The sequence below is a fragment of the Pelodiscus sinensis genome, chromosome 22 (genome assembly GCF_049634645.1).
Source record: "Pelodiscus sinensis isolate JC-2024 chromosome 22, ASM4963464v1, whole genome shotgun sequence".
Taxonomy (NCBI): Eukaryota; Metazoa; Chordata; order Testudines; family Trionychidae; genus Pelodiscus; species Pelodiscus sinensis.
The window spans coordinates 12,503,849-12,523,430 of NC_134732.1; positions in this window are offsets into that span (position 1 = coordinate 12,503,849).

Sequence of the window (19,582 nt, forward strand, 5' to 3'; positions counted from 1 at the left end):
CAGATCCGAAGCTGGTGTAAATTGGCATGTAAGCGCCACTGAAATCAGTGAAGCTACACCAGTTTACATCCACTGAGGATCTATTGTGCTGCTAAAGGCCCTTTTTTTAAAAAAAATGTTGTTTGCCTTTTAGTGCCACAGCCTTTTAGTGTCTCTGAACTGCTCTAGTTAATAGGCAGGCTCTGAGTTTCCTTTTAGGCTCGGGTCTCTCCACAGAGCATGTATCTGGTTCTATTTCCAGAGCAGCTTGGGTGGGAGTTCCATTGTGTTATGGAAACAGGCCGCGCTGGCAGGTCTGTATCCATGGGAGACACAAGTCAGGGAGACAGAAGTCAGGCTATGTCTAGACTACAGGCTTCTTTCGGAAGATGCTTTTTTCAGAAGAGATCTTCCGAAAAAACTTCTTCCAAAAGAGAGCATCCACACTGCAAAAGTGCATCGAAAAAGCAATCTGCTTTTTTGAAAGAGAGCATCCAGACTGAATGGATGCTCGCTCGCATGTCAGCTGTGATTGCTATGGATGGAATGGCCACTAGAGCACCTGTGCTTTTTCCTCTTTCCTCTTCTTCAGAAAGAACTCCCTCTTCCCTGTCCACAATGCCTTTTTCCAAAAGAGCTCTTCTACAATAGCTGTGGGACATGTGGAAAGTGGGAATGGAACCCTTGATGGTGATAGAACAGCATGGGGCTGCTCGGTGTCTAGGAAAAACCAGTGCAGCTGTTTGAAAAGTAAAGTGAAAAACATGGAAAGGCTCTGATTTTTTGCTTTTATTTTTCTCCTCCTGCCTCCCTTTTTTATTTTTACCACTGGAAAAAATGGGCACAGAGCTGGAACAAAAGGGTAAATAACCAACACCCGGGGGGGGGGGGGGAATAATTTTATTAAAAATAAAAGATGTTTGATTTGTTATTGGTGTTGTTGAAAAATCAGAAAAACACCAGCTCTTTCATAGCAAACTGTTGCCTTAAAAAATGGGGGAGATGGTGATGGGGCAGTTTAGAATTAAAAAAAAAAATCAACCAGCTCTTAAAACCATCTATCTAAAGAAGCCTATTAAGAACCTCACAATACTCCTCTTTAAGCTTGTAGACGGGCAGAAACTACAGTGATGAATTCAGTAGCAACTTGCATGGAACTTGGCAGAATCAACACAAGCTGCTGCAGGGAAGAGTTTGGAGGAGGCACCAAGGCGTCAATCTGTGTTCCCATGGCTGGAATGAATGCAAGCTGCAGTTAGAGCATTTCTGTAAATAATTCTCGTAACAAAGAGCCAGTTTAGTTTTAGAAACACAAAATCATCCCCATTACCCAGCTTGTGGGTCATCAAACCCTAACATGGATAGAGATGACAGGCTCTCTTAATCATCTCTTTGGGATGATTGATCCCAAATGATGCTACAATTTTCTAGGTTTTGAAATGAAAATGTGGCTGCCCGTGGCTGCCTTGTTATGTTAATACCTAATGTTCAGCTGATGTTTAGTGTGGTCTCATTCAAATGTCTAACCACATTGCATAGAATTCTAGAACTGGAAGGGACCTTGAGAGGTCATCAAGTCCCGTCCCCTGCACTCACGGTAGGACCAAGCACTGTCTAGATCATCGATAGATATCTATCCAACCTGCACTTAAATATCTCCAGTGATGGAAACTCCACAACCTCCATAGGCAATTATTCCAGTGCTTAACTACCCTGACAGTTAGCAAGTTTTTCCTAATGTCCAACCGAAACGTCTCATGCTGCAATTTAAGACCATTGTGACTTGTCCTATCATCAGAGGTTAAGGAGAATATTTTTTCTTCTCCTTGTAACACCCTTTTAGGCACTTGAAAGCTGTTCTCAGGCTTGTCTACACTATGAGGGTTTTCCGGGATACCTCTGGTATCCCGGAAAAACCTCACCGCGTCCAGAGAATGCATTTGCTCTTCCGCTTTTTTCGCAGAAGAGCAAACGCACTCTTTCAGGGAGCCCTGTATTCCTCATTCTACAAGGAATAAGGGCTTCTCTGAAAGAGGAGGCCTTTCTGCCATCTGGCCCTGTCCAGACCTCTTCCAAAAAGAAGCCTCTTCCCCCCCCCCCCCAAAAAAGGCGGAAAAAGGTATGAAAAATGCAGAGCGCATTTTGTGTTTCTTTTTCGGCAAAAACGTTGAAGTCTAGACGTACCCTCTGGTTCTCGTTCTCAGTCTTCTCTTTTTAAACTAAACAAACCCAATTCTTTCTATTTTCCTTCATAGGTCGTATTTTCTAGGTTTTAATCATTTTTGTTGCTCTTCTCTGGATCTTCTCCAATTTCTCCACATCTTTCCTGAAATGGGGTGCCCAGAACTGGACCCAATAACCCAGTTCAGGCCTAATCAGTGCAGAGTAGAGTGGAAGAATGACTTCTTGCATCTTGTTTACAACACTTCTGTTAATGCATCCCAGAATGATGTTTGCTTTTTTGGCAGTAGCGTTACACTGTTGATTCATATTTAGCTTGTGATCCACTATGACCCCTCGGTCCCTTTCTGCAGTACTCCTTCCTAGGCAATCACTTCCCATTCTGTATGTATGAAACTGATTGTTTCTCCCTCACTGGAGTACTTTGCATTTGTCCTTATTGAATTTCATTGTATTTGTCTCTGTCCATTTCTCTAGTTTTTCCAGATCCTGTCCTCCAACACACTTGCAACTTCATCCAGCTTGGTACCATCCACAAACTTTATAAGTGTACTCTCTATGCTATTATCTAAAATAATGATGAAGATGTCTTTGGTTGCTTGGGTTAGTGTCTAAGAAACTGGTGTGCCTCCTTTTGTATGCACATGCCCGCACACCTGTTCTGGACTGTGCACATTCCAAGCACTGGTGGTTCTAGGTCCCCGTTCTAGCCCAACCCGTCTGAGCTACCTATGTGCTCTTTACTTGTGGGCACATTTGAAAGTGCCCGTCTCTCCTCTGCTGTGGCTGCTTGAGATCCTCCTGGGACAGTGGGTTTCCCTTCTGGAACAGAACTTTTGCAATGTGAAGCTGCCCTTGCAAGGAGCCTGCATCTGGGAACGCACCAGATGTGAGCAGTGAGTAGGACCTGGATGGAAGGGAATGGATTTGACCCTGATTATAGTTTGGCTGAGCGAGGCAAAGTGCCACGTGCCTCCCACTGGCGGACTGACTGTGGCATATTTTATATACAGTCCTAGAGCCTTTACCTTGCAGAGTGAACTCCCCTGAATGAACACAGAGTTCCCATGAAGTTCCAGGACTCCAGATTTTTCAGCTCCTTCCCCTGGGTCTATCACTGCCAAAAGCAGAGTCAGGTTCATTGTGGCATCAACTCATGGCCTCAGCATCATCCTTTAGTCACATCCGGCCCCCATGGCAGTCATGTCTCATCCTGTTGCCTGGCATTTCCTTATGCCTGTCTTGGCTGCCAGGCAGTTTTGGGTGCTGAGGTTTTTGCTTAGTAATCAAAAGCCTGGTGATTAAGCTTTGGGAGAGAATCCCTGGGAAATGTGGGATAGCAGCACTAAGGCTACCCAGTAAAACGCTTCAAAGAGAACTTGTTTGTGCACCTGTGGATCTCCCTGTATTCATCCCCTCTCCTTTTGGAGGTGCTGTAAACATGGGTTATGTCTATAGAGTGGCAGCCGCTTTGTAAAACAATGAGAAGTCTGGTAGCATCTTAGAGACTCACAAAAATATATAGATAGTATCATGAGCTTTCCTGGGCAAAACCCACGTCCTCTGATGACCGGAGGCGTGAAGACCAGGGCCATGTCCTGAATAGCTTGAATTGCCAATAGATGAGATACCAGCTGTCTAGGTTCTCACATCACTTTAATAGCCCCAGCATACCTGTGAGGAAAGGACAGTTCATCCCCATTTTGTAGCTGGACTCTGCAGCATAGATAGACACACCAAAGGCTTGTTCCAAAGCCTGCTGCAGTCATTCCATTGAGGACCTGAGTGACTTGCCTCAGGTCATGTGGGTAGCCCGTGGCAGGGGCAGAAATTAAACCCAGCTCCTCTGAATCCCAGTCCAATGCATTAATCGCCAGACCATCCTTCTTCTTAGACACTGGGTAGTGAATAAGGTGACGTTAGAAGTAAAGGAATTCAGTGGGAATGTGTCACATGGATCAGGTCCATGCAATGATTTTTGGCTGGATGGCTGTATTTTTAATGCTGTGGGTTGTGGTCTCTGCTTGGGGAACATGGAGGGATGCAGACATCTTGGAAGGAGAAAGGTGAAGAGGGAGACATGGCAGGCTGAGTCAGGGAAGGGGGATTCAGATGTTAGGTACCTGCAAGGAAGAAGGGCTGGAGATGAGAATGGGGAGACACGGAGAGTGGGATACAACATTGTCAGAGGCTGTCATTTACGTTGTGTTTGGACAGCACCGAGCACAGTTGGGCCCTGGCCTCTAGACATTCTTGTCACCTGACTATGAAATATTAGGGGAAAACTGAGTCGAGAAGAGCTCCCACCTAGCAGCCTGGGTATTTGGAAAGTCGCTTTGTATTAGGAATTGTTTCATTGTTTCCTTGCACTCCCCCAGGGGTCTGCGGACAACTGTTGTCATCTCTTGTTTTATACTCAGCCTGCAAGTTCTTTGGTGCAGGGATTATCTTTTTGTTCTGTGTTGTACACTTCACCTAGGACAGAGAGGTCCCGGCCAGGGGTGTGGCTTCTATCTAGGTGCTACAGCAATGCAAATCTACTGTATATTTGGAAGAGCTTGTCTGTCTGTCTGTCCGCCTGTCTATTTGTTCAAGGAGTCCCCCTAAACAGTAAGAGCTAGGAATTCTAGGTAGGAAGCTTCCTCTTATCCTAACTTAAAGCAAGATCAGGGTATGGTTGTGCCAGGAAAATGGAATGTGCCTGGAATGGGAGTGCTTCTCATAAAACCAGACAGAAAGAGACTGAAATACCAGACAGGTGAAGGGGGCTGGCTAGGGGTGTACCTGCCCCATCCTCAACTGCTCCAGCCCTGAGCCTCCCCAAGGCATTTCTTGTTCCCTCCCCCATTCATATGGGGACATTGCTGGATGTTCCCCCTTGTCAGGGAGTGAGGGGAAAGTGCACAGTTTACTCCATTCCTCACTCTGGCTGGGGAGTGCAGGGGGCAGACGAACCTGAACCTGCCCCAGCGAGGGGACATGCATCTCTCCCTCGACTGTGCCTGCTGAAGCTGCAGTGGCCATGGACAGGTGCTTTTTACCTGGCCCCAAGCTGCTGCGGTGAGGGAGATCTGGGGTTGTCCTCTCTCCTGGGGGCAGCCTGCCTGCTGAACCCCTCATCCCCAGCCCCACCCAAGAGCAAGGATTTCAATGAAGCATGGACATTTTCATTTTATTTTCCAAAAAACGAAACAATAATCAAGTGAGGGACCCGAGAGACACCAGGTAAATCTTCTAGTAATAAATAACATGCTCGCCAACCCCGGATCTCTCTGTCCTGGCTTTCACACCATGTCATCAATTCACACCTTCTCCCAAGCAGAGGCTCTGGGCAGCACAAGTCAGACCACATGCTCTCCCGTTTCAGAAACTGACACCGTTGCTGAAACAGGGCTGAGTATGGCTTGCCTTTGTCTATGTCATGTTCAGCTGCTCCCATCCTCGGCAAGGGATGAGTTTGCTTGTGTGGCTGCGATTTCAGAAGGAGCAAGCCGGAGTCTGTTCTTGCAAGTGAGTCATCAACAGGATCATTTGCTCAATTCCCAGCCACGTACACCTGTGCAAAGCCAGGTGAGGCAATGGGGTTGCACAGATGTCACTGGGTGTATCAGCTGAAGATGCTGAATTGCAGAGGCCTGATGTGCACTGCAGAACCTGGTGAGAATGTCAGAAGAAAGAGCTCAGGTTGAGTCTAAAATCCCAGCCTGAGTTTGTAGTTGTGTTGCTCTTGAGTCCTGTAAAGAGAACAAACCCTGAGCCCTGCAAGGCCATTTTCCAGAGCAGAACTGCCTTTTAAGGAGGGATGTGAAGTGGAGAGACCCTCCCCCATAGGCTTCAGATTCCTTCCTGATCTCTCTTGATCTGCTTACTTCTTAAAGCATGAACTTTATATGATTACCTTAGCTTGCATAGCCACAGATGTGACTTGCAGTCAAGGCGATGTCTAGAATATTTGTCTTTAGGGCCTCCTGCAGCAGTGAGTTCCCCAGGTTGAGTATGAGGCAGTATTCCATGTGATGTCACAGAACTTCTAGCCCAGGGTGTCACATGGCCTCTCTTGCAAATGCACCAACTCACTACTTGGAGCACCCTAGGAGATTAAGTATTCTCTCTGGAAGGACCGCTCCTATGCCCCAGTGGACATCTGCTTTGTATCTTTTCATCTCCCATCCCCCACTCTATTGCTACTGCCTCACTGACTTAGAAACAAGGGAATTTGCAGTTTGCACCACACACTACTCCCCCAGGGTATGTCTACACTAGCTCGTTAATTCGAACTAGGTAGGTAAATCAGGCAACCGGAGTTGCAAATGAAGCCCGGGATTTAAATATCCTGGGCTTTATTTGCATGTTCCCATCCTGCCACCATTTTTAAACCCCCCTTAGTTTGAACAAACTGCCAGCGGCTACATGTGGTAGTTTAAAGTTAATGCGAACTAACTCCTTGGTTCGGATTAACTGTTACTCCTCGTAGAATGAGGTGTAACAGTTAATCCGAACTAAGGATTTATTTTGGATTAACTTTAAACTGCCGCATGTAGCTGCGGGCAGTTCGTTCAAACTAAGGGGGATTTAAACATGGCAGCCGGATGGGAACATGCAAATAAAGCCCGGGATATTTAAATCCCAGGCTTCATTTGCAACTCCGGTTGCCTGATTTGCCTACCTAGCTCAAATTAACGAGCTAGTGTAGACATACCCCCAGTTCCCTGACCAGAATACAACTATGGCCTCCAAATATACTGTGTCTGCCTAGGTTATGCGGCAAGTTGGTCAACTCAACTCAGCTAGACCACATGGGCTGGAACACAAAGAAGTAAATACACATGACATCACAATATGATACATGGGCCAGTGAGGGCTGAGGTCTGGGCCTCATGAATCTGACCCTTCCAATCCTTTCTCAGGCAAATCTGCCATTTGTTTCAATGTGAGTTTCACTGCGACTAGGAGCAAAGCTGGGCTGCTGCATAAGGCATTGAACTTGCATGCTGATTTGGGTTCAGGTCCAGGACCTGCCACAGATCATTTTGTGTGACCTCAGTCAAGTCACTTAATCTACCTTGTCCCTCAGTCCCCAGCTTTAAATGAGGAGTGATACATGGATCATTATCTCACAGGGCTGTTGTGAGGATAAATCCGATAGGAATGGGGAGGGGCTCTGAAGCTGCAAAAGTGGGGGCCTTATAAATGCTTGCTTGGGTAGACAGTGGGGCCCCAAGAATGGGAAGATGAGGAGAGGGGTTCCCTTCCCATGTCCCCATGTGGTTTTACCCAGCCTTGACATTGTATGTGCTCAGTGCTTCCTACCCACTGTACTCGAGGAGACTGCTAATTTGCCAGCAACTCAGAAGGCATTCCCAAGCCGTCTCCTGCCAGCACCGCACTGCAGTAGCTTTTAGCCAGTGGCTTTTTAATGTTGCTGCCCTCTTTGCAAGGGAGTGACCCTCCAGTGGGCCCCACAGCCTGGTGCCCCACCGCGTGGTACTGAGAACTCTATCCTGGTGCAGCCCGCACACAAGAATCTTCACGGCCCTGGTGATGAATGGGCCCTAGCTGGGAGCTCTGCTCTCCACTAGCTCCCAGCCCCTGCCCATGTGATTGGAAATCTCATCCACCCTTGGCGACTGCCTGGTGCTCGAGGCTTCTTCGCCCCGCTTCCTAGTGGAGGTACAGGGGCGCCTCTGTGGCTCCGGGGTTTCTCCAATAGCTGGGTGGTGTAGGTGGAGAGACAGCCCATTGCCAGGGCAGAGGGGCGGCTTCTGGGGATGATGAATTCATGCACGCCCCCATCCGCAGGGGTGGGTGGGTGAGTCCCTGGAATCCTTGTGGCTTGTTGCTAGAGAGCCACGCTCAGGCGCAAGAGCCCAGGAAGCTCCCAGGGATTGGGGGGGGGGGGGGGGCTGTGCCTCTGTGTGAGCGCTGCCCACTCTCAGCCCTACAGGCAGCTGGAGTTGGGGGTGGTCTCTGTTTTCCCTCTCTCCTGGTCATGAAGTGGTTAAATTCCTTTCCAGCTGAGCTGGCAAACGGAGCCCAGGCATATTAGTCAGATCACAGTGGGAGGGGGCAGGGGGAGGAGAGGAGAAAGGAGGGGCTGGGGTTGAGAACTGCAGAGTGCTAGTCTCAGGGGCTCTGAAGTACTGGGAGGGAGGCTCAGCAGGAGTTCCTGCTTCCCAGAAACTTGATTATTTTTAACCCAGGAAGAAGGGGGGTGGGTGTAGCAGGAGGAGGGGCAAACAAGTTGTTGGGGTTGAAGAAGCTTTGCTGAAGGCACCGTTGGAAGGAGAGAGCTGACCACGGTCGGTGCCGTTCTGGAGAAGACTCATGCCAGAGCTGCCAGCTGTGCACTGCTCACCAGGGTGCTTCCCTGGCACACGACTCCCCCAACAGTGGGCAGAGAGCAGAGAGGGCTCTAGCAGACCTGGCTGGAAATGCCCTGGGCTCCCCTTCCTGCAGTGGGAGAATCGCTGCTCTCCAGCTCTGGATGGGACTGGGACCAGCATCCCTGATGGGTCAGAAGAGACGTCATTAGGCCCAGCATGTTATCTCTTCCCACCTCGGAGAGGAGATGCGGCAGGGCAGAGCACGCTCCATCAACAAGAAGCTGGTGCTGACTCCTGGAAGCACCTGTGGGTATGTCTACACTACCCCCCTAGTTCAAACTAGGGGGGTAGTGTAGACATACCCTGTCTTGTGTAGCTCTCTCACTTAGGAAGGCCTGTCCCAGAGAACAGCTGCTTTCTGGAAGCCAACGGGGCCTGGATTTGGGGGCCCCATAAATTGGACTAAAGTGGAGCCTCTTCCCTCTCCCTTTCAGAAGCTCCCTTTATGTCACTTGTGATCTCCTGCTATACCAGCCCCATGTGTCGCATGCCACCAGCCCAGTCCCAAGCTAACGCTGGAAGCTATTGCTTATGTCTGCAGGGAAGGGGCATGTGCGCTTCCCCATGAGCCCTTGAAGGCTGCAGTGGAGTGGCGCTCACACCATGGTAGAAGGACCGAGCAGAAGGAAGAAGGGTGGCAGAAGTGCTTAGCAGCTGCCTCTTTGTAAGGATCCTTCCATTCCCGCCAGCCATGGTGGAAGGGCAGCTGTGCTCTGTTCTAGCTGTAAAGTCTTCTAGCCTGAAAATCTTCCAGCCCAATACTTGGAGGAACATCGTGGAGGCTGCAAGCTCACAGGGCGTGTCCCCAAGGGACCCTGACTTCACTTATGCCAGGCCCATAAGTCCCTGAGTGCACTAAACAGCTGATGGATTTGCACATCCCAAAGATCCACATTGGGGTATGCAGGACCTGATGCAAAACCCAGTGAAGGGAGTGAAAAGATTTCCATTGTCTTCAGTGGGCTTTGGATCAGGCCCTAAGGAGAGAAACCCACAAAGACCTGCCAGTTCATTGTCCATTGCACTTGTAACATCAGGTTCAAATGTTACAAGCCCTGGCCCCCTCAAACATCTCTTCTTTTCATCAGAAAACCCCAGATTCTCTAAGCTTTCCTGAGCTGTTCCCCTAGACACGCCCTTTTTACAAGACTCTAAGCTGCCAAAGGGGGGAATCAGACTGGGATCTGACTCGTTTTCTCTGGTCCTGCTGGGCTGGCCCATGAGTTGTTTAGTCTGTGTTGGGACCCCAAGGAGACCAGCTCTGTATCCCTCCTCACCTCCAGGCTGGTTATCTTGATGGCTTTGCTCCTGAATGGCCAAGAGGTGACACTGGAGTTATTCATGCTCAAGTGTTTCTAGGGCACGTCTGATCACTGGTTCAGCTGTGTTCTGACCCCAGCGCCCAGGAGATGGGACTCTGGCTAAGGTACTCGAAGTATAGGAGGGAAATCCCTCAAGAGGGTCAGCCGGCAGTAGTTTGCCATTGTCCAAGTGCTCAAGGCTTCTGGGAATACTTTTCTATTGCAGAGCTCAGCACAGTGGTCTGTGGAGTTGGTAGATGCAGGACGGGGACGGAGAGCAGTCTGGAGTGAGGAGCAATGCTAGGCTAATCGGAAGAAGCTTTTGGGAGCGTCTTAAGCTGCAGGCTCCCCCCGCCTGCCACCTTGAGGGCCAGAAAACACGTACTATCTCCAATAGTGAAGGACATTACACTTGCGGGGCCAAACATTTACACGGGCCACAAACTTTCAAGCTTTGCAGCAAAAACCAGCCACCAACTCCTTAGAGTTGAGGAGAAATTTTCTCTTTTCTGGATTGTGATTATTCTTCACAATCCATTATAGGTTGTTTTGCACCTTCCTCTACATGGTTGCTGGCCCACCAGCGAGAGGGTGGGGCAATTCCCAGAGCCCTTTAAATTGCCTTTGGAGCACTATGTGCGTGCTCAAGGTGTCTCTGAGGGTGGGAAAGGCGCATCACATCAGGTGGTGCTTCTGGGAGTGCAGCGCCATCCCCGCCCCATACACACACCTTGCCCAGGGACAGGCAGAGGCTGTCCACAGGATACTGTATTTGATGGGAGCAAGATCTGTTAAAAAAAAAATCCCATATTTGTGCAGTTCCCAAGGGGAAAACGCCCTCCCCGAGCCCCTCTTCCCAAGTGAGCATCCCTCTGAGCACAGACAGAACTGGTCCGCACATGGGATTGTGTCCCATGAAAAGTTTTGCCTGAAAGGGAGAAGGGGACTCTGTCGTGTCTGAAATAGAAAAGCCAGTTGTCACAGGAAAAAAAATGTTTTGCACCAACGATGCCGACTAGCTGTAAGCAGGGCCCATGCTGGAGTCCCTGCCACTTTCACCAGCTCTTTAAAATGTCACCAAGAGTCAGTGTGAAGAGGATAAAGCAGGAGCAACAAGAATAGCTTGGGGCGGCGGCGGGGGGGGGGGGGGGGGGGAACAAATCAGTGAGCAGCAGAGGGTGTGAGAGAAGTCCCTGAGGGCCAGCTCATGTAGCCCTTTTCCCAGCTCCTGGGCTCTTTGTTGCCTTGGCCACACAGAGTGAAATGAGGCGATGCCGCTGGCCAGCCCCGCCCCACTTCGGCCACGTCTTGCTTCATATGCGTGGCTGGGCTGCAGCGTGGCTGTAGCACTCTCCTGCAGGTGGATTCAGAGGTTGGCGGGGGGGGAGGGGGGCGGGAGAGGAGGGTATCTATTCCGTACCAGAACCTTCTATAGCCCCTTCATGTCTCCCAGAGAACGCGAGTTTCAGAGGCCGCCACGTTAGTCTGAAATTCGGGCCAGGACAGCCCCCTCCCGACGAGAGCGAGTCCCTCAGCTGTCAGGGGCCTCCCCTTCTCGGCAAGTCTCAGCCACCCCCTCAGGCAGAGTTCTCGTGTGGGTAACCAACCCCGGCTGCTCTGAGAAGCAGCCTCCCCTTTCAGGATTGCACTAGGGAGCTGATGACACCCTGTCCCCATATGATGCTCAGAGCCATTTCATCCTGTTCTCTGTCTCCTCCCCTTAGCGCAGCCGCCTCTGCTTCCTTTCCCAACTACTCTCCAGGAGACTCTAGGATCCGAATTCTTAATTGAGGTACAAATGTTTAAAGGTCATAGGACGGGGTCCTTCTTCTGGGATGGCCCCTCTCTCCATTTCCAAAGTTGCCTCAACTTGTAGGGCATCTGCTTGATGACCCCTCCCCCCATGTTTCTGCATCACATTCTGGGGGGCAGGTCCTCTTTCTGCCCCTCTCTTATATTCTCTACCTGGCTAAGCTTCACAGAATTGCTGAAGCTGTTGGTAGTTGCTTGCAGAGCCACTGGCTGCTATCATGTTTTGCATTCCTCTGGGTCACTTGCACTGCCGGATTAACGCTTCTGGGGGCCCCGGGCTAGTAAATTGTGTGGGGACCCCTAGGCTCCAGAAGGGCCCCAAAATGTGGGGTTCAGTGTTGGGAGGGGGCTGCCAAGGAGCAGGCTGGAAGTGGAGTTGCAGGGTCTAGATAGGAGGTAGGGTGCAGGAGTGGACTGAGGATGTGGGCTCTGGGCCAGGGCCGACTTATCCATTAGGTGCAGTAGGCACCAAGATACTTTTAGGGGCCCACGAAAATGTTTTAATTTCTTTTAAAATCAGAAGAAAAAAAATGAACTTTCAGCGTCGAAGAAAATGTTTTAATTTTTTTCTCACATCAGAAAAAAATGAAACTTTTAGGGCCCATGAAAATCTATTAAATTTTGCCTAAAACAGAAAAAAAAAGTTGAAGTATTTAAAGTTATATCAAAAATAATTTTTTATATTTTTTTTAATGGAGGAAGGGGCCCACAAAGGCAAAAGTGCCTAGGGCCCACGAAACTCATAATTCGGCCGTGGTCTGGGTGGGAGGTAGGGTGCAGGAGTGGGGTGGGGATGTGGGGTCTGGGCGGGAGGTAGGGTGCAGGAGTGGGGTGGGGATGTGGGGTCTGGGCGGGAGGTAGGGTGCAGGAGTGGGGTGGGGATGTGGGGTCTGGGCGGGAGGTAGGGTGCAGGAGTGGGGTGGGGATGTGGGGTCTGGGCAGGAGGTAGGGTACAGGAGTGGGGTGGGGATGTGGGGTCTGGGCGGGAGGTAGGGTGCAGGAGTGGGGTGGGGATGTGGGGTCTGGGCAGGAGGTAGGGTACAGGAGTGGGGTGGGGATGTGGGGTCTGGGTGGGAGGTAGGGTGCAGGAGTGGGGTGGGGATGTGGGGTCTGGGCGGGAGGTAGGGTGCAGGAGTGGGGTGGGGATGTGGGGTCTGGGCGGGAGGTAGGGTGCAGGAGTGGGGTGGGGATGTGGGGTCTGGGCGGGAGGTAGGGTGCAGGAGTGGGGTGGGGATGTGGGGTCTGGGCGGGAGGTAGGGTGCAGGAGTGGGGTGGGGATGTGGGGTTTGGGTGGGAGGTTGGGTGCAGGAGTGGGGTGGGGATGTGGGGTCTGGGCGGGAGGTAGGGTGCAGGAGTGGGGTGGGGATGTGGGGTCTGTGTGGGAGGTTGGGTACAGGAGTGGGGTGGTGATGTGGGGTCTGGGTGGGAGGTAGGGTGCAGGAGTGGGGTGGGGATGTGGGGTCTGGGCGGGAGGTAGGGTGCAGGAGTGGGGTGGGGATGTGGGGTCTGGGCAGGAGGTAGGGTGCAGGAGTGGGGTGGGGATGTGGGGTCTGGGCAGGAGGTAGGGTACAGGAGTGGGGTGGGGATGTGGGGTCTGGGCGGGAGGTAGGGTGCAGGAGTGGGGTGGGGATGTGGGGTCTGGGCAGGAGGTAGGGTACAGGAGTGGGGTGGGGATGTGGGGTCTGGGTGGGAGGTAGGGTGCAGGAGTGGGGTGGGGATGTGGGGTCTGGGCGGGAGGTAGGGTGCAGGAGTGGGGTGGGGATGTGGGGTCTGGGCGGGAGGTAGGGTGCAGGAGTGGGGTGGGGATGTGGGGTCTGGGCGGGAGGTAGGGTGCAGGAGTGGGGTGGGGATGTGGGGTCTGGGCGGGAGGTAGGGTGCAGGAGTGGGGTGGGGATGTGGGGTTTGGGTGGGAGGTTGGGTGCAGGAGTGGGGTGGGGATGTGGGGTCTGGGCGGGAGGTAGGGTACAGGAGTGGGGTGGAGATGTGGGGTATAGGCGGGAGGTAGGGTACAGGAGTGGGGTGGGGATGTGGGGTCTGGGCGGGAGATTGGGTGCAGGAGTGGGGTGGGGATGTGGGGTCTGGGTGGGAGGCAGGGTGCAGGAGTGGGATGGGGATGTGGGGTCTGGGCGGGAGGTTGGGTGCAGGAGTGGGGTGGGGATGTGGGGTCTGGGCAGGAGGTAGGGTACAGGAGTGGGGTGGGGATGTGGGGTCTGGGTGGGAGGTAGGGTGCAGGAGTGGGGTGGGGATGTGGGGTCTGGGCGGGAGGTAGGGTGCAGGAGTGGGGTGGGGATGTGGGGTCTGGGCAGAAGGTAGGGTGCAGGAGTGGGGTGGGGATGTGGGGTCTGGGCGGGAGGTAGGGTGCAGGAGTGGGGTGGGGATGTGGGGTCTGGGTGGGAGGTTGGGTGCAGGAGTGGGGTGGGGATGTGGGTTCTGGGCAGGAGGTAGGGTACAGGAGTGGGGTGGGGATGTGGGGTCTGGGCGGGAGGTAGGGTACAGGAGTGGGGTGGGGATGTGGGGTCTGGGCGGGAGGTAGGGTGCAGGAGTGGGGTGGGGATGTGGGGTTTGGGTGGGAGGTTGGGTGCAGGAGTGGGGTGGGGATGTGGGGTCTGGGCGGGAGGTAGGGTACAGGAGTGGGGTGGGGATGTGGGGTCTGTGCAGGAGGTAGGGTACAGGAGTGGGGTGGGGATGTGGGGTCTGGGCGGGAGATAGGGTGCAGGAGTGGGGTGGGGATGTGGGGTCTGGGTGGGAGGCAGGGTGCAGGAGTGGGATGGGGATGTGGGGTCTGGGCGGGAGGTTGGGTGCAGGAGTAGGGTGGGGATGTGGGTTCTGGGCAGGAGGTAGGGTGCAGGAGTGGGGTGGGGATGTGGGGTCTGGGCAGGAGGTAGGGTACAGGAGTGGGTTGGGGATGTGGGGTCTGGGTGGGAGGTTGGGTGCAGGAGTGGGGTGGGGATGTGAGGTCTGGGCGGGAGGTTGGGTGCAGGAGTGGGATGGGGATGTGGGGTCTGGGCGGGAGATAGGGTGCAGGAGTGGGGTGGGGATGTGGGGTCTGGGCGGGAGGTAGGGTACAGGAGTGGGGTGGGGATGTGGGGTCTGGGCGGGAGGTAGGGTACAGGAGTGGGGTGGAGATGTGGGGTCTGGGCGGGAGGTTGGGTGCAGGAGTGGGGTGGGGATGTGGGGTCTGGGCGGGAGGTAGGGTGCAGGAGTGGGGTGGGGATGTGGGGTCTGGGCGGGAGGTAGGGTGCAGGATTGGGGTGGAGATGTGGGGTCTGGGGGGGAGGTAGGGTGCAGGAGTGGGGTGGGGATGTGGGGTCTGGGCGGGAGGTTGGGTGCAGGAGTGGGGTGGGGATGTGGGGTCTGGGTGGGAGGTTGGGTGCAGGAGTGGGGTGGGGATGTGGGGTCTGGGCGGGAGGTAGGGTACAGGAGTGGGGTGGGGATGTGGGGTCTGGGCGGGAGGTAGGGTACAGGAGTGGGGTGGGGATGTGGGGTCTGGGCGGGAGATAGGGTGCAGGAGTGGGGTGGGGATGTGGGGTCTGGGTGGGAGGCAGGGTGCAGGAGTGGGATGGGGATGTGGGGTCTGGGCGGGAGGTTGGGTGCAGGAGTGGGGTGGGGATGTGGGGTCTGGGCGGGAGGTTGGGTGCAGGAGTAGGGTGGGGATGTGGGGTCTGGGCGGGAGGTAGGGTGCAGGAGTGGGGTGGGGATGTGGGGTCTGGGCGGGAGGTTGGGTGCAGGAGTGGGATGGGGATGTGGGGTCTGGGCAGGAGATAGGGTGCAGGAGTGGGGTGGGGATGTGGGGTCTGGGTGGGAGGTAGGGTGCAGGAGTGGGGTGGAGATGTGGGGTCTGGGCAGGAGGTTGGGTGCAGGAGTGGGGTGGGGATGTGGGGTCTGGGTGGGAGGTAGGGTGCAGGAGTGGGGTGGGGATGTGGGGTCTGGGTGGGAGGTAGGGTGCAGGAGTGGGGTGGGGATGTGGGGTCTGGGTGGGAGGTAGGGTGCAGGAGTGGGGTGGGGATGTGGGGTCTGGGTGGGAGGTTGGGTGCAGGAGTGGGGTGGGGATGTGGGGTCTGGGTGGGAGGTTGGGTGCAGGAGTGGGGTGGGGATGTGGGGTCTGGGTGGGAGGTTGGGTGCAGGAGTGGGGTGGGGATGTGGGGTCTGGGCGGGAGGTTGGGTGCAGGAGTGAGGTGGGGATGTGGGGTCTGGGTGGGAGGTTGGGTGCAGGAGTGGGGTGGGGATGTGGGGTCTGGGTGGGAGTTTGGGTGCAGGAGTGGGGTGGGGATGTGGGGTCTGGGTGGGAGGTAGGGTGCAGGAGTGGGGTGGGGATGTGGGGTCTGGGTGGGAGGTTGGGTGCAGGAGTGGGGTGGGGATGTGGGGTCTGGGTGGGAGGTTGGGTGCAGGAGTGGGGTGGGGATGTGGGGTCTGGGTGGGAGGTAGGGTGCAGGAGTGGGGTGGGGATGTGGGGTCTGGGCGGGAGGTAGGGTGCAGGAGTGGGGTGGGGATGTGGGGTCTGGGCGGGAGGTTGGGTGCAGGAGTGGGGTGGGGATGTGGGGTCTGGGCGGGAGGTTGGGTGCAGGAGTGGGGTGGGGATGTGGGGTCTGGGCAGGAGGTTGGGTGCAGGAGTGGGGTGGGGATGTGGGGTCTGGGCGGGAGGTTGGGTGCAGGAGTGGGTTGGGGATGTGGGGTCTGGGTGGGAGGTTGGGTGCAGGAGTGGGGTGGGGATGTGGGGTCTGGGCGGGAGGTTGGGTGCAGGAGTGGGGTGGGGATGTGGGGTCTGGGTGGGAGGTAGGGTGCAGGAGTGGGGTGGGGATGTGGGGTCTGGGTGGGAGGTAGGGTGCAGGAGTGGGGTGGGGATGTGGGGTCTGGGTGGGAGGTAGGGTGCAGGAGTGGGGTGGGGATGTGGGGTCTGGGTGGGAGGTTGGGTGCAGGAGTGGGGTGGGGATGTGGGGTCTGGGTGGGAGGTAGGGTGCAGGAGTGGGGTGGGGATGTGGGGTCTGGGTGGGAGGTAGGGTGCAGGAGTGGGTGGGGATGTGGGGTCTGGGCGGGAGGTTGGGTGCAGGAGTAGGGTGGGGATGTGGGGTCTGGGGAGAGAGGTAAGATACAGGAGTGGGATAGGGTGGGGATGCAGGCTCTGGGAGGGGGCTAGGGGCATGCTGGGGATGTGGGATTGGGGAGGGAGCTAGGAAGCAGGAGGGGGCTGGGAGTGGGAGAGGGCTGGGCAGAAAGATTGGGGCACTTACCTGGTACGTTTCCTATGGGGGGAATAGGTGGTTCTGCGCCACCCTGTGCTTACAGACACCTCTTCCCTCCCCCCCACTTCCCGCTGCTCCCATTGGGTGCGATTCCCAGCAAACGGGAGCAGCGGGGGGGGGGGGGGGGCGGGGGGAAGCCTGCCCGCGAGCACAGGGACAGAGCTTCCTTGCGCTCCCAGCAATGGGGCACCAGCCCAAGGGAGGAGGGGGAACGGCAGCGCGCAGAAGTGCTTCCCCCTCCCCGCCAGGCAGAGCTGGCCAGGAATGCAGCCCCTAAAGCCCCTTTCATAATCCAGCCCTGGTCACTTGTGTCCAGGGACAGTCAGACTCCAGGAGGAAGCCGCCATGGAGACATCAGTGTAACAAGGACGGCACCGCACAAGCGTTTCGGTGGCCCTCCTCCCTGCCAGGCACTGACACTTGGCTCCCAGCAGGGCGGCTAGGCTGGGAGCTCCGTGGCTATTTCTGGAGGAGGGGCAGGCGTTCCTGTCTCAGTCTGGCCTGTGCTTCAAATCCCGCCCCGGGGCCTTGCACATTCCAGAGCCAGGAGAGCAGGGACAGCAGAGGCCCTGGGGCAAAAGGCCTGAGAGGGCAAGGTCTGAAAACTCCTCTGGGATAGTGGGAAGGAGGACAGAGGGGTGAGGAGGGAGCAGGGAGAGGTGAAGGAATGGGGACCGTCATCTCTCTCACAGTTCCTCAGTACCCCTCTTTCTTAACTCCCTCTTCTTTTCCCTGTATCCTCGCCCCTTTCAGCTCCTCTCTCCTGCCCTCACTTTCGTGGCTTCCCTTGGGCTGTCTGACTCCTTCCCTTGTGTGGGTGGCTGGTGTTTTACAGACACACTGGCCCTTTCCATTGAGCATTTGAGGAGGAGGCTGCAGGAGAAAAGACCCTCTGGGTCAGGGAGTGGAGAGAGAGTTTCTGGGCTGTGTCCCTCAGGATGAAATCCGAGACCTCGTCTGGGACTGGCAGTGGTGCTGTGACTAGTGATAGGGCAGCTGGTATGCAGGGGAAAGTGTGTTACCTTGTCTAGTGACACAGGCAGGGGACCAGGCACCATTGCCCCTAAATTGTGTGTACTCTTGGCTCTGTCCTGTTTCCCTTATGTGGCCTCAGTTTTCCCAGCTTTAAAAGGGGGTTAAAGCTTGGTAGCTACCTGTCTTCCAAGAGCGCTGAAAGGCCCTCAGATAACAGACCGACCGCAGCCCCTGGTGTTGCCGTTCTGTGTCTCCTGATGGGTTGTGTGGAGCCTCTGGTTGCCATAAGGACACCTGGGCTGAGTTTGGCCAGACCATCTGGATTGTTATGGGGAAGAAGCTGCCCCTTGTAATCAGGTGAGGATGGTTCTCCCAGGCTGTCCTGCTATCCCCCTGCCCGGTGCCCAACACAGCACATCAGCATCAACCCTTCTTTGGAGGGTCCCCTCCTCCACCGTCCACTTCCTCCTTGGTCCCCCATTATCTCCATGGCTCCCTCTGGGCCTGGATTACAAGGAAGTGGCCGAACACTAACCAGGCAAATAGGGGCTGATCACTAACCCACACTCCTGAACAGAGACCAGACCCCCTTTTTCAGCCCAGCCCAGCCCAGCCCTGCAATCTCCTTGGCCAGGCTGAAAGCTCTTCTGCCTGTGTGCGACTGCCTGTTTTGCTTGCCCACTCCACAGGGTAAGTTCTGCTGCTATTTGCCTGGAGGGCTGGGGGAGGTGGACGGCGGCTGAGAGAGACCCTGGCGCTGGAAGGAGACTAGCTCTCTGCTGGCAGGGTGTTTTTTTCTTTCGTTTTTTTCTCTCTTTGTTAAGCTCCCTTTCAGCTGCAATGGCAATGCCTGGGTGTTCTGAGCTGACAATAATTGCTGCAGTCTAGACAGTGTCTGGTATGAGGCACACGGAATCAAAGAGGCCCCTTCTCTCGCTGTGACTTTCACACATGCTCCCTTGGTTGGTCCCCTTCTTTCTCGCATGTTTCCTTGGTCTCTCTCACTCTCTCTATTTTTTTTTGCACCCCTCTATCTGCCTCTCGCACAGACAGAGGAGAGAATGCACCAGTGTCACTCGCCCCCTCCCCCTCCCCGTCTCTCCTGCGCTCCCTTCTTTTTGTCTGCTTGCACGCTCTTTCTTTCTCACATACCCTCCTCTCTCGCTTTCCTCCACCCTTCGCTTCGCATTCTTCACTCCCAGAACTAGGTGGAGAAGCTGATTCACTCTGTGGGAGGACAAGAGCCAGTGGGTCAGGTCTCCCTTTTGGAAGGGATTTAACTCTTTCTTTGCCTGCTCGGTTTTCACTCTTTTTACCCCAGATGCCCTTGACTTGGGCCTGAGCATAATTTGTTTCTTGGCACAGTTGTCCAAAAGCTGCCAAGTCCAGCATCTGCAGCAGGCAGAGCCAGCACCCGATGCACAAGACCCAGGAGATGGCCTTACTGTGGAACCTGATCCAACTAGAATTTGCCCCCAAGCTCTGCGCTCTGCGAGCTCTCACCAGAGTTGGGTTATTCTTTCTTCCTTCAGACCAGAGGTTCCCACCTGGTATTGCTACTGGAATCAGACTGGGGGACAAGAAAGAGCCATCCAGGGACCTTCAGCTCCTTGGCAGGGTGCCCCCAAACCTGTAAATCATGCACAAAGCTGATCAGCTGCTGGGATTCAAATGACTAGCAGGTGATCCAGGAGACACTAGGTACAGGCAA